At 37.7% G+C, this 10,746-nt stretch overlaps 1 pseudogene; it reads right to left on the bottom strand.

Annotated features, from left to right (window-relative positions):
• Positions 1-1,806: 1,806 nt before the first annotated feature.
• LOC107912240 (probable WRKY transcription factor 47) lies at positions 1,807-10,298 on the bottom strand (annotated as a pseudogene).
• Positions 10,299-10,746: the final 448 nt, after the last annotated feature.

The following is a 10,746-nucleotide window of genomic DNA, read 5'->3' on the forward strand; positions in this document are numbered from 1 at the left end:
CTAAATTGGACTAAACCAACCAGTTCGATGGGGAACCGGTTGGGTATCGGTCCAATGAGAGGTAAAAAAACTAGTTGATTTGCGAACCGATACAGATTGGTTAAATCAAGCGAAAAATCGATTGAACCAATTTTGAATTGGTCTAACAAATTGGTTCTAAGCGACCGGCCCAATCAGTTCAAAGCAAATAAATTATTAAAAATTATAAAGATCAGTTCAATTGTCAGATCAACTATGCTTCAGTCCAATTCAACTAGTCTATATCGATTCATAGGTCTATCGAATTTTAAAAAATTTAAACTTTTTTAGCCCTCGACATTTATAGTTTTTTTTGTCAATTTAGTCCATACCCTTTAAAAGTATGCAAAATTTTTGGGTAAACTACCTAGCTAATCACCCAACTTTTTGAGTGTTTTCATTTTAGTCACTCAAATAAAAAAACTTTCAAATTGGTAGCTGTTGCTACAATAATTTATTGTTTTGGTCACCTATCCATTTTCTCACTAACTAATGTGACATGACACATAACTAGTCCCGTAGGCTGATATTTTCCATGTAATTATATAAATATTTTAAATCCATTCTCTTCTTTTCTTTTCACCATAATGTAAAAGCTCTAATCCTAAAATTATTTTTTTTCATAAACTTTCTAGTATGTTTTCTCTTAACGAATTTCCTGATAGATGCAATAATTGTAAGCCTGCAAGACAGGTTTGTTCTTTGGGAGTATTCTCAATGAGATTATTGTTTGAAAGATCCTTGGTGGTAATTAGTGAAAGAATGTGGTATATTCATGGAGTCTCCCTTTCATTACTACTAATTCACTCCTTATGAACTCCCATCAACGAAGTAATCAATAATTGCATTTGTGTCATCTGGTTTGGTAGCCATTGCAGTTAAATTTTGGAAACATTTTGGTATTTCCCGACAAATTGTTCACACCAAGGTCCAAGATTTGCAGTGAACTAAGCTCTCAAAGCTCACAATTTTTACATTACGAAAAATAAAATATTTACATAATTACATGGAAATGTCAGCCGGCAAGGGCGGACGCCATATCAGCTTCCGTTAGTGAGAAAGTAAATAGGTGACCAAAATGATAAATTATTATAACGACATTGATCAAATTGAAAGTTTTTTTTTTATTTGGGTGATCAAAATTAAAGCATCTAAAAAGTTAAGTGATCAATTAGATAGTTTACCTAATTTCTAAAAAGAAATTAAATTTTTATTTATTTATTTAAAAAACACATATTTTAAAAAAAATTATAAAATTATAATATATATATGAAAACTCTTTAAAATTCAAAAACAAAAAATAAAAAGATTTTTTAAAATATAAAAAATTTTAAAATTTAATGTTATTCAAATTAGATTAAAAATTCAGTGGGCAACAGATTAAAAAATCAGTTGAATTGGGAGTTTGGTTTTTGATGTTTTTTTCTGGATAATACTAAAACTGAGGGGTTGGAACATTGGAGTGCCTTCAAAGTCTTAACCCATTAAAGTAGAAGCCCAAATCACCTTAGTTATCATAATCCTCCGATGAAAGGGTATTTTATCAGTCAGATGATATCATTTCACTACAAATCAAATTCATTAATTTATTAAATAAAAACACTTAATTAAAACATAAATAAGTGCTTGTCCATAATTTTACTAGACATGTGTATCTCTTCGTAAAAAACTTTAAATTTAATTATTATGTAGAAAGATTATCTACAACACAAGAAATACTTCGAAGAAATTCATCCTTACAGTGCATTAATCTAAGCTCTCAGTATGCTTAGGATCATATATTCTCTACGGAAAGTATAGTGCATCTTTAGATTAGAAAAGGCGGTCATTATCTAACAACCAACAATCAATATACTGTTGTTGATCAAAAGAGTAGCAAGAAATCCCTTAATATCTCGGAGGTGCAACAGTATTTGTCTGTACATCAGATCTTGTTCCAAATATTTTACTGGTTTGATCATATTGAATATCGGATGGCGCCTGGAAGTGGAACTACCTGTTTTTATAATCATACAAGAGATGGACCCTTCTCTCTAACTGGCTGATTACCTACCAAACGCTTATGCAATAAAAAGTGAAAATATCACGAGCCTGAGAAGACCCAAATTTTTAATCACCCTGGCTAGTTAGCCGAAAAAGTGGTGCAAGACTGTGGAAGCTGGGTTGATCCGGGAAGAGTAGCTACCCCTTTGGAGGAATTGTTATTGCCACCGTTGTTGCTTTTTGCTGCTTCAATAATTGTCGAAATAGCTGCGGCTAAGGCTGTGGTGAAATTTGGATCAGAAGCAATGGCTGCTGTAACAGTTTCAACCATAGAAACAGGACGTTGCCATAACTGCATTGCCGATACTGCAGATAACTTGGGAGGAGCCAACATGGAGTGCCCTAAAATCTGTGGGTAACCGTGCACAGGTAGTGGAAATGTAGCTGCGGAAGGCGGCGGCCGTAAGAAGGGAACTGTATTTGGGCCCTGAGTCAAGTCAAGGGTTACGATAGGGAACGGTGCCGCTGAGGGGGCCATTGTGGATGCATAGGGTAAGGAAGGAAAGTAGCTAAAACTCGGTAGGCTAAGGCCATCCTTGCTTGTTGTTGAACCTGATAGCAACATTGCTGCAGCGGCTGACGTAGTGTTAGCCAGAGCAGTGGCTGCTGGTGGTAGAGGATGATTGTGATTCGCTTCATATGTGGTTATGAGAATGCTTTTATCCTCCGTGTTGTTCCAATAGGGTCGGAAGCGTGTAAATTATTATACTAAAAAATCACACAAAGTTCAATTCCCAGGGAAGAGAGGTGGATCACAAGGATCTCTTAAATACCAAGTCTTTCGTTAGTCAGAATATTCCTTCTAACGTAATTTAATAGCACAATTAAATACTACTATTATACCCTCAAATATTGAAAGAAAAATAGGACAAAAAGAACATAAGAGTTTTAACGAGGTTCGGTAAATTATACCTACGTCCTCGGGCACTAACACCAGATGATAACTTTACTATATCCAAAATATTACAAACAAATAGAATTCCTTAAGAATTCTCAAATGGGAGAAGAGAGAAAACTAAGAGAGAAAGATTGGTTGGGATGGTGTAAATGAGAAATGGTTAGGCCTATTTATAGTTGAGGTTCAGGGACTAACTTGCAAATGGTCTAAAAAATTAGGGACCAAAATTGCAATTATCCCATTCAACTTTAAACAACTTGCCTACCATTTTTTTTCTTTCGGTGCCACTTGCACCTCCCATTTTTTTGACTTTTCAACACCCCTTTAATTTGTCTTTTCAACAATCTCTACCTTGAAGATTTGATTAGGATAATCACATCTTCACATACTTCCTTCAACTCTCCAAATTCGATAAAGCTATCTTTTGTAGTGCCTCCAAATGCGCTCTCGAGCGCCATACACCTAAATGTGCTCAAATTCTCAGGATGTTAATCAAGTTCAAACAATGATTAAACTTGATTGTTGTTACCACCTTGGTCATCATATCTGCGGGATTATCTGCTGTCAGAATCTTCTAAAGTAGAATTTTTCCTTTTTCAAAGACTTCCCGCACAAAGTGATATCTTACGTCGATATGCTTGGTTCTTGAATGATAGACTTGATTTTTCGCTAAATGAATAGCGCTCTGACTGTCACAATATAAACTTATGTGACTTTGAACAACTCCTAAGTCTTTCAACAATCCATTAAGCCAAATAGCCTCCTTAACAGCTTCTGTAACTGCCATATATTCTGCCTCTGTAGTAGAGACAGCTACTATAGACTGTAAGGTAGACTTCCAACTCACTGGGGCTTTCGCAAGAGTAAACAGATACCCCGTAGTTGAACGACGTTTATCTAAATCACCAGCAAAGTCGGAATCAACATATCCAACTACAAACTGACCAAGTGCTTCATCCTGTTCAAAAATTAAACCAACATCTACGGTTTTTCGAAGATACCGTAGAATCCATTTCACAGCTTGCCAATGTCCTTTTCCAAGATCATGCATATACCTGCTCACAACTCCAACAGCTTGTGAAATGTCAGGCCTCGTACACATCATCGCATACATCAAACTCCCAACTGCATTAGCATATGGGACTTTTGCCATATATTCTCTTTCTTCTTCAGTTTTCGGAGATAATTGAGCACTAAGTTTCAAATGAGAAGCAAGTGGGGTACTTACATGTTTTGTGTTTTCATTTACACCAAAACATTATAATACCTTTTTCAGATATTACTTCTGATTCAAACAAAGCTTGCCTCTCTGTCTATCTCTACTTATCTCCATGCCGAGAATCTTCTTGGCCTCACCTAGATCTTTCATCTCGAACTCTTGATTCAACTGAGCCTTCAGCTTATCTATCTCTTTTTGGCTCTTCGAAGCGATTAACATATCATCAACATACAAGAGTAGATAAATGAAAGATCCGTCATGCAGCTTCTGCAAATACGCACAATTGTCATATTTGCTTCTTGTGTACTTCTGCCTTCTCATAAAGCTATCAAATCGCTTGTACCACTGCCTCGGGGATTGCTTCAATCAATATAGCGATTTGTTCAGCTTACAAACCCAATTTCTACCACCAGCATCTGTGTATCCTTCGGGATGAGTCATATAGATCTCCTCTTCTAACTCACCATGCAAGAAAGCCGTCTTAACATCAAGTTGAGCTAGTTCCAAATTCAACTGTGCTACCAAGGCCAACAAAATTCTAATGGATGAATGCTTCACAACAGGGGAAAATACATCATTGTAGTCAATTCCCTCCTTCTGAGCGTAGCCTTTAGCTACCAATCTTGCCTTGTAGCGAATATCCTTCTTGCTAGGAGATCCATCTTTCTTTGCGAATACCCACTTGCATCCGATTGCCCTTTTACCTTTCGGTAATTGCACCAATTCCCAAGTATTATTCTTCAGGAGAGACTGCATTTCTTCATCCATGGCGCTTTTCCATTTATCACTTTCTAAGCTTTGCATTGCTTCTTGATAAGTGATAGGAATATCATCAACAACGGGAAGGGCGTAGGCCACCATATCAGTAAATCGAGCAGGTTTACGAATTTCTCTCCGTGGCCTTGCAACTGCAATTGGTTCTGGTGTACTTAGTGGTTCTTGGGTCAGAACCTCTTCAACCTCTAATTCCTCCATTGTGGCTGGAGAATTAGACTTATTAACTGGGCAAATCCCCATCTGCTCAAACTCCACCTGTTTTGGAGTACACTCCACCTGCTATGGAGTATTGCTCGACTGAATATCTTTATCTGCTACCTTTTTCAATGTGGCAGATTCATCAAAGGTAACATCTTTGCTACAGATCATTTTCTTTGTGCTTAAGCACCAAAGTCGAAATCCCTTCACTCCAAAAGTGATTCCCATAAAGAGAGCTTTCTTTGCCATCGGATCTAACTTTGACTCCTTCACATGGTAATATGCAGTGGATCCAAACACATGTAAGGAATCATAATCTGTAGCTGGTTTTCCAGACCATACCTCCATAGGAGTTTTTCCTTCTAATGCAGATGATGGCAAACGATTAACAAGATGGCCAGCGTATGTCACAGCCTCAGCCCAAAATTGCTTGCCCAACCCAGCATTGGACAACATACATCGAACTTTCTCCAGCAATGTTCGATTCATACGCTCTGCCAATCCATTCTGCTGTGGTGTATCCCTAACTGTGAAGTGTCGAACAATACCATACTCTTGGCACACATCGAAGAACGGATCACTTTTATATTCCCCTCCATTGTCCGTCCTAAGCCGCTTGATTTTCTTGCCAGTCTGGTTTTCGATCATAGTTTTCCATTTAAGAAAAACTCTAAGCACTTCATCCTTAGTTCTCATGGTATACACCCAAACTCTTCTGGAAAAGTCATCAACAAAAGTAACAAAGTAGTGTTTTCCTCCTAATGAAGGTGTCTTGGAAGGCCCCCACACATCTGAGTGAACATATTCCAAAATACCTTTTGTATTATGGATAGCAGTACCGAATTTCACTCTCTTTTGCTTTCCCAGAACACAATGCTCGCAAAATTTTAATTTGTAAGCCTTTGCACCTTTCAACAATCCTTGCTTTGCCAGAATTTGCAAGGATTTTTCGCTGGCATGTCCCAACTTCATATGCCACAACTGCATTGAGTCCAATTCTTTGTTACCGGAAGCTGTAGTGACTGCTCCAATAACTGTACTACCTTGGTAGTAATACAAGTTATTTTTCCTGATGCCCTTCAATATCACAAGTGCGCCAGATGTCACTTTCAAAATCCCATCTCTCATAGTAACAACTGAACCATTGGATTCCAAGGCTCCCAATGAGATGAGATTTTTCTTCAAACTGGGCACGTACCGAACATCAGTCAGAACTCTGGTTGATCCATCTTGATTCTTTAATTGGATTGAACCTATCCCAACAGTTTTACAGGCATTGTCATTGCCCATATAAACAACTCCTCCATTTAGTTCTACTAAATCAGAGAACCAATCCCGGTTAGGGGACATATGATAGGTACAACCCGAATCCAATATCCACTCATCTGAATGGAACGACGATGATGATGCAACCAGTGATAGTTCAGAGTCACTAGTATCATACTTAGCAACACAAGCATCTACAGCAGCTTTTCCCTTATTCTTCAGCTTTGGACAATTTTTCTTCCAGTGGCCTTTCTCATGACAAAAAGCACATTCATCTTTCCCGAGTCTGGACTTTGACTTTGATCTCCCCTTTTGAGTTTTCTTCCGAGTGTATGAACGACCTCGGACTACTAAAGCTTCTGTATCTCTGATTGAGTTTTTCTGTTTGTCCTTCTTTCTCTGTTCATAACTGTATAAGGCCGCACAGACTTCGCTCAGAGATATATCACTCCTGCCATGAAGTAGAGTAGTTTCTAGGAACTCAAACTCCTCAGGAAGTGACCCCAACAGCATCAAAGCCAAATCTTCATCTTTGAATGTCTCATCCATATTCAGCAAATCAGTGACTAACTGATTAAATTTGGTGATGTGATCATTCATTGTGGTACTTGGGACGTATGTGAAGCGAAACAGTCTTTTCTTCAAGTGGAGCTTATTTTGACTGTTTTTCTTCAAAAAAATTTCTTCAAGTGCCACCCACAACTTATTTGCAGAAGTCTCCTTTGAAAAAGCATACCTCTGCTCTCGAGAAAGGCATGATCGAATTGTGCCACATGCCAACCGATTGATCGCCTTCCAATCTTTCTCCTGTACATCATATGGTTTCTCTTCATCAATGGCAATGTCTAGACCCTGCTGAAAAAGGGCATCTAGAACCTCACTTTGCCACATACCAAAATGGCCTGTGCCATCAAAGATCTCCACGGCCAATCTTGCATTTGCAATTGTCGGTCTTGTCCACATGGACGATGTTGAAGCTCCTACACCGACCGTTTTCTCCATAATCTTTCAATATACCTAAGGAAATCTTTTCTGATGTGGAACATCAGTTTAAACTGCAACCACAGAGCATACTACGATTAACCATCGGCTCTTGATACCACTTGTTGTTCCAATAGGGTCGGAAGCGTGTAAATTATTGTACTAAAAAATCACACAAAGTTCAATTCCCAGGGAAGAGAGGTGGATCACAAGGATCTCTTAAATACCAAGTCTTTCCTTAGTCAGAATATTCCTTCTAACGTAATTTAATAGCACAATTAAATACTACTATTATACCCTCAAATATTGAAAGAAAAATAGGACAAAAAGAACATAAGAGTTTTAACGAGGTTCGGTAAATTATACCTACGTCCTCGGGCACTAACACCAGATGATAACTTTACTATCTCCAAAATATTACAAACAAATAGAATTCCTTAAGAATTCTCAAATGGGAGAAGAGAGAAAACTAAGAGAGAAAGATTGGTTGGGATGGTGTAAATGAGAAATGGTTAGGCCTATTTATAGTTGAGGTTCAGTGACTAACTTGCAAATGGCCTAAAAAATTAGGGACCAAAATTGTAATTATCCCATTCAACTTTAAACAACTTGCCTACCATTTTTTTCTTTCGGTGCCACTTGCACCTGCCATTTTTTTGACTTTTCAACACCCCTTTTAATTTGTCTTTTCAACACTCCGTACATCTTTGCACCTGCTTACGGACTGGGCAGCCAACAGCCATGGTGCAACGGTAGTAGGCTCGTGGGCAAGGATTACCCTTGGCCATCTTTTGACCATATTTCCTCCATTAACATCCATCGCTTATCTGAAAATTACCATCCATCATTTTCCGCAAATTTGTCTTAAACGTTGCAAATACAAATTGTACAGAAGCACTTTAGTATATATACTTACCAAGGGAGCTTCTGATCTGGCTCTAATCGACACTCTGGCTTTCCTAAAAGGTACTTCAGAGACTTGCTCTTCCTTGTTAGAATGATCTAGCTTTGGACATTTTGTCGGTCTCCAGCTTTGAGACGTTTGATCGGAACCATCTTCAACAGAAGCGTGCTTTCCTGGAATTTGATGTTCGCCTTCCTTCGATACAACTTCCATATTTTTCCCCGGAGATGCTGACAAATCTTGTGTTCTATCGTCAGATGCCGAAGGTTCATTGACATCTAATGCAGCCGATGGTCGTGGGTCCATGAACTGTGGGACTGACATTATGGGACTTGATGTGCCATTTACTGCATCCTTCTGTTTGAAAACAAAACTCTTTCATTAGCCAATAGCCGCACACACACACATATAAGCTTGATATATTGATCCATGAGAGTTGAAAAACAATGCTAGTCTTATTAAACAATCTCCATCGCATCTAAATATCAAAATCAAACAACACTGTTTTATATTTAAGGTATACACCATGTACTGATTTAACCTAAGAACGAGGGGGGTTTGAAGAAAGGAAAACAAACTCTTTTATCTTTTTCTAAAGAGTGCATACGAGGGGTTGGAAAATAAGCCTAAATAGGTGGTAGAGCTGACGCCGCCTAATTTGTATAGTTGCTAGTCTTTTTACTCTAGTCCTCTATCATTTACATGGGCAATAGGTGTGGCACTTGGTGAAACGTATCTATAGATTGGGGGATCGAATCGTTCATTAATTTAATGACAATTTTACCTTGAAAGATATAGGAAGTTTTCCAAAAAATAAGGTCTAAATGTAAATGTAATAATCTTCGAGAAAAGATGATACCGGATCAAGGGAGCGCACTCTCCCATTCATGTGAAGCACGTTAACCAAGTTTACTTATTTAATTTAGACATAAAAAGGACCTATTTGATGAATTGTGAACACCATATATAGAAATAAATATTAACAAGCTTTAATGTTTAGTCAGTTCTTAAGAGGATAAAATGATTTTGATTCTCCTATATCTGATTGAATACTGAATTACGTAGCAAACTGATGATGATATGTACTAGAAAATATCCGGTGTTTTTAATTAAACTTAAATATTTCACCTTTTCTATTTGATTTCCAAGCGCCAATTTTTGCACCGCCATGAATAGTTGACCTTGTAGCTCTTTGTAGCTTTTGGTAATCTGACCCAACGTGCATCTCAGTCTCCTATTCTCTTCATGTAACCTTTCTAACGCAATCTTAGCATGACTGATCTGAAAAACCCAATTCACCATTCAACAAATTGAAACTCATAGACCAAAGAAATTTTAAAAAATATATGGTAAAATGTTTTTCGAGTAAGAACTAAGAAAAACTTACTTCAGCTTTGGGTTTCTCTTCATTGGCTATCCTTGAAACTCCGGAGCTTGAACTGAGAAGATTTAATCCAATCTAAAACAACATATATATTTAGTCAATGAAAGTAAACTCGAAATTTCCATAATAACTCCAACTAGTACTACTATGAATTTAAATTAATAAATATAAACAGATTTTTTTTTAAATAAATCATATTATAGTGATAATAATGATAATCCAAAAACCTTACGTTTACTTCGGAATCTAACAAAGAAGATAAAGGATTATTATTATTATCAATCTTTCTCCCTTGATGACGATCATGTGATTGATTATGATTAGGAAAGAAATCCATTTCCTTGATGAGAGGCTTAACATGATCACCGGAATCATCTAGGGCACCATCAGGCTCACCAGAATCCTGGATGGGAAAATCACCAGAGTGCAAGAACCTCAGTTCTCAACGGAGCTGCTTCTCCATGACTAAAGGAGAAACTAGAACAAAGAGAAATAAGAGAGCGGTAGTTATGTAGCTTTTTCAAGCTTTCAACAAGAAAGGAGCATTTTCACCATACTTTTATAATAAAATATGGTAACACTACTGTTAAAAATAGAAACGACTTAACCTTAGGGGGGTGGTTCAAAATTCTATATATAAAAGGAGTATTAATGTGATCTCTAAGGACCTATCATCGACTTATCGTCCAGTCTCATCCGTTGGAATGAAAGCTTACCCTTTTTTTCTCGCGGGAGACATGTAGTGACAGAAGATTGCAAATTGGCGACGTGGCAAATTTTGGGTGAGGTGGAACAAAGCGAGTGAAACGGTAGGGGTTGAGACGGGAAGAACGGATAGGGTATGGGCGATCCGTTTGGGGACGTCGTCTTGAGGTCAACGTAATTGACGGCTCGGCTCCATCTGATGGTGGTCAGTGATTAAAAAAAAGGTGTGGTCCAGGCCCGGTTACGGGAGAATACCTAATCTCACTGACTTAAACCATGTCATCACGTCATTTTTTAGATTAATTAGTTCACATTCACGCCATCATATGCTTCTCTGCCTGTACTTTATTTGT

The sequence above is a fragment of the Gossypium hirsutum genome, chromosome D11 (assembly GCF_007990345.1).
Source record: "Gossypium hirsutum isolate 1008001.06 chromosome D11, Gossypium_hirsutum_v2.1, whole genome shotgun sequence".
Taxonomy (NCBI): Eukaryota; Viridiplantae; Streptophyta; class Magnoliopsida; order Malvales; family Malvaceae; genus Gossypium; species Gossypium hirsutum.